General features: G+C 33.6%; 1 protein-coding gene and 1 pseudogene across 1 annotated transcript in view; one reads left to right on the top strand and one right to left on the bottom strand.

Moving 5' to 3' along the window:
* SLC41A2 (solute carrier family 41 member 2) overlaps positions 1-4,747 on the top strand; it is a 123,307-nt gene that overhangs the window by 112,330 nt on the left and 6,230 nt on the right. The window lies entirely within an intron of this gene.
* LOC111736049 lies at positions 1,954-2,072 on the bottom strand (annotated as a pseudogene).

Raw genomic sequence — 4,747 nt, 5'->3', positions numbered from 1 at the left:
GAAGTTGAAACAGGTGAATGTTTGAGATTCTTTTTTAGTTTTTTGCTTGCATTTTTGTGATACAATAGTGTGATTATGCTATTATAGTTTAGGTTGTAGGGTTTTAAAATTGAGACACTTTCCTCAATCCATGTTTATGATTAATTAATTCTCTAGATAGGTATGCTTGGGCTCCAAGCCAGTAATGTACAGAAGATGAAATGACTGCCTGCCTCATTAAGGACACAGCATCCTGGATCCCTGTGTAGCAAGGCAGTGAGAAATTGAGCTCTTTTCAGTCTTGTCAAGCCTGATGAAGATGAAGATAGGACCAGAGAAGCTGAGCCATCTTTTTCTAGTGTTCTGGTTAGGACGTTACTTAACTGCGTGTGTTCTGAATCTGCTGAGACTGCAGACATGACTTAAGAGGAATTTTCACATCATCTACAAAAAAAATCTTGTATCTATGTGAAAGCACTAATCGAAAAGCATAAAAACTATTACTCAAGAAGTTTACCAGGATAAATGTTGGTTGATTATAACCCCAGAATATCTACCCCCAAAATACTAACCTAAATGATCCTATAATTTAAATATTTTAGCTATTTAAAAAAATATTTAGTGCCATTCCACTTTTTTATTATAAAGCTAAATATCCATGTTAGTTCTTATGTAACAAAGCTAATCTAAATTGTTGATTTTGTGCCATCTAGGGAAATGAATTAAAGCAAAAAATCCCTAAAGGTTTTTGTATTATTAAAGGGGCATTTAAAGGATGTCAGAGGATGGCAAGACCATCATTCAGTTTCAGAAATAAAAAGACAAAGTTTAATTTATTGCTCGCTATTGTAAGGGAGCTATGCTGGGATCGGGCAAAATCTCTCCAAGCAGAGCAAACTACTGGTATAGGATTTTAGGGAAGTGTAGAGTTCGGGGACTGGCAGGTGTTCAAAAGCTGAGTAGGGTGATGTCATCTGTAGAAGTGTGGTTACTTGAGTGTGATTACTGTTTGGTTGGCCCTCAAAGCTGTATTTATTGGACCGGATTTGTTTCTCATTGGCTCCTTCATAAGCAAGGACTGTCATTGATTGGCTGGCTTCTAAAACATGTTCAATAAGGCATGTTGTTTATTGACTGAATGAATTTAAACCAGTTCTGATTACTTGTTTTCATGGCTAAAGAATAGTCTTTTCCTAGGAGTGTGAGAGCTTTTTATATACTCAGTTTCCACTTTTATTTTTCACTGACTCAAAGCTGTAGGATATCATCAAGGATTGTCTAGACTTTGGCCTCTGTTGTTGATTCTTCTTGAAGGTGGGGTTTCGTTTTGTGAAGATTTGATTTTCGGTTTGGGTCAATCACCATAATTTCATTTTTTGTTGTTTTTCTAGGTTTCAAATCTCTCAGTTATTTCTTTACTCTTTTCTTTTAAAAGAAACGAGTTGTCTTCCTTTTAGGGGTGTTCATGTCAAAGAAGTTCAGAGCTGTACTTCTGACTTTTCATTTTACATGCAATTAAAATATTTTTCAAGTAGTTCCATTTTCTAGCAATATCCATTACTCATTTCCTATAGATTTCAAAGTTATCCTTTTAAATCTGTTTTCTGAGACCACATGTCACCTAGAGAAGTGAAGAAACAGATCTCTACACTACTGAGCTTAGGCAAGGATGGGGCTTTGGTCATTGTTTCATGGGAATTTTTTTTAGTTTTTTGAGCTTTGTTTCTTATCATAAAGCAACTTATACTCATCATTGTAAAACTGCTCATAATCCCCACACTGAAAGACCACCACAACAAAATATTTTGGTGTGCTGTTTGTTAAAAAAAAAAGATTTTTATTTTTACTATTTATTTAATCATTTAATTATTTATTTATTTATAGGCGAGGCAACCTTTGGTTGACCTCACAGATTGCAAGGACCTTGTCAGCTTACAACCTCATATTTTTTTATTTTTTATTTTTTAGTTTTTACGCCTACAGCACCTGGTCTTCCTAGGTGGTCTCCCATCCAAGTACTAACGAGGCCCAACCATGCTTAGCTTTCGAGATCAAACAGGATTAGGCTTGTTCAAGGTGGCATGGTCATAGACCAAAAAAAAAAGACTTTTAAAAAGTATTATTTCTGAAATTCGAGTAAGATATTGGAAAGGCATCCAATAAATAATTTTAAGTGAATGAATTTTTTTTTTTTGCCAGTGAAATGTTTTGCCAGAAAGGCCTCTTCTTTGAAAGGGGATGGTTTCAGGAGAAGGGTGAAGAGGGAGCACCTAGGGTATTCAGGGCCTGGTCATGCTGATTGCCTCTTTCTTTGATATTGTACATATATTAACAGCATTAAAGTCATTTTATTTAGTATGTGGTAGAAAATCAATGTTAATTTCCTTTAGCTGTTTATATGTTTCGTTTCCATGTTTTTCTTCTTTTATTGGAAACTAAGAAACATCTTATTTAGTATGGCTTTTTTCTTGATTTTCAGGTTGTCATTTCCTGATGTTAAGTGACATTAGCTATCACCGGTTCTTTGCATTATTGGGACAGAATGATATGGTCAGATGAGGGGGAGTGATTAATGGCAGGATTAACTAGGCCAGATCTAATGAACACCCAGCTGAAAATTATTATATTTAAAAAAATTTCTAATTATATATTAAATATTGAATAGATAAACAATGACATGCTCAAAGTGTAAAGAATAATAATAATACAATAAACACCATTACACTCACCAGTCAGCTCACCTATACCTTTTAAAGCCACCTATGTGCCCCTATATCCTCCCAAGGCAAAGGCTTTTTTATTGATCCTGAATTGTATGGCTAAAAAGTCTTTGCTTTTCTGTGTGATTTTACTGCATATATTTGGATACCCCAAATTATATATTTTTTTAGTTTAGCATGGTTTTGAATTTGATAAAAATGGAATCATAATGAATATGTGTTTAAGTGACTTTCTTCTTTTGCTCAGTATTGTATTTGAGATTCATTCACATGTGTAACTGTTCATCTGTTTTACTGCAATATAGTATTCCATTGTATGAGTAATCCATGATTTATTCATCCATTCTTCTTTTAATGGACTTTTAGATTGTTTGCAGTTTTTTGCTATTAAAAATCAAGGCTACGAATATTGTTGCATATGTCTCCTGGAACACATTCTAAGAGGTTTATTTTTGGACAGAAGTGCTTATGCATTTTTGTGCCATGGACTCATTTGGAATTTTGGTGAATATTATGGGCTCCTTCTCAGAGCAAGCTTCATTCATGTCCTACTTTCCCCTATCTGCCACCTCAACAAAATAGTTCAGACCAAAGAAAAGATGCTTTTATCTGAATATCAAGAGTAGATTTAATTCCTGTTGACTGATAATCCAAAATTCTTCATAGCAGACATTTAAATATTAGATTTTAATGTGTAAAGTTTCAGGTCTGGAAACTGGATTAGGGAAGCATATTTTCATAAGGGAAATGAATTCAGCCTTTGTAACTTAGGGGCTAGGAAAAACCATACTAATTTGCTTTTCTTAGTGTTTATTTGTATCATATTTCTAAGCATTTTTCTCCCAAAGAAATCATCTTTACACATTATAAAAGACTGTCATTGGCAGTTGGGGCATTGAGGGGATCCTAGTGCATGGGAATGTTGATTCTAGCTCAGAGAAGGAGCTGGCCTAGAGAGTCATTATCATCCAAAACAAATATATATTCTCATACTTTATATACTTATTTAAATTTTTAGTAATACATCTAGAACATGCATAATTAGCTGGACTATAAAATTGCCTTTTCAAAAGGTATATTTACCTTAAGAAGTTATGCATATTTCATGAAAAAACAAACAGATGATATAAAAACACAGTTTCCCCTTGGTTTGATTTTTCATGTGTTTTCCCAGTGGAAAAGTATGCATTCCTTAAATAATCGTTTAGTTTTGAAATAAATTGCATTAGAAAATATCTGATACTTACTGTGGTTTTAATAATTCATTATAACAGTATTCCAAGGAAACACTGATATCCTTTGTTAACTCGCAAAAAAAATTTAATAAATTTAAACTCGCTTGAACTTTAAGTCATCACAATACCTTTAAAAAGAAATTGCATCTACCACATCTATTTCCCTCCTCTTTGCGGTAAAGGGGTCAAATATAGGGGGGTACGGGGAAGGTGAAGTGGGTAAAGGGGTCAAATATATGGGGTCAAATAAAGGGGTCAAATAGCTGAAGGAAACTGGACTTTGGGTAGAAAACACGCAATAGAATATACAGATGTCAAATTATTGTGTACACCTGAAAATTATATAATTGTATTAACCAATGTTACCCCAATAAACTTAATTTTTTTTTAAATGAAAATAAAAATAAAAAATAAGGAGAAGTTGGAAGAAGAAGCCCCTGGAATAAAAGGAAAAAAAAAAAAGGAAATTGCGTGGAAAGAGAAGTGAAATAAATCCCATTACTGGAGTTAGAATGTAGGATGGGTTGGGGAAGAAATGCAAAGACAAGGAAGAGCAATTACCATATAGTTTATGACAACAAATTCCTTACCTTGTGCTTTAGAGCTAGAACAGACTGTGAAGACATAAATCCATCCATTTTAAAGAAGTCCAAAGTAAGGCTCAGAATGGCAGAAAGTCATATCTCTATTCCAATAACCTATTTTAAAGTAAAGGTCATAAATTCTTAGCATAATAATCAACAAACAGTAATGATGGCAATAATTTTTTGAGTACTTCCTCTGTAGCAAACATTTGTTTATCCCTTTCCATAT

This window comes from Pteropus vampyrus, unplaced genomic scaffold (assembly GCF_000151845.1).
Source record: "Pteropus vampyrus isolate Shadow unplaced genomic scaffold, Pvam_2.0 Scaffold16, whole genome shotgun sequence".
NCBI lineage: Eukaryota > Metazoa > Chordata > Mammalia > Chiroptera > Pteropodidae > Pteropus > Pteropus vampyrus.
Note: the sequence above shows the minus strand (reverse complement) of the source record. Positions and strands in the feature narration are given on the sequence as shown.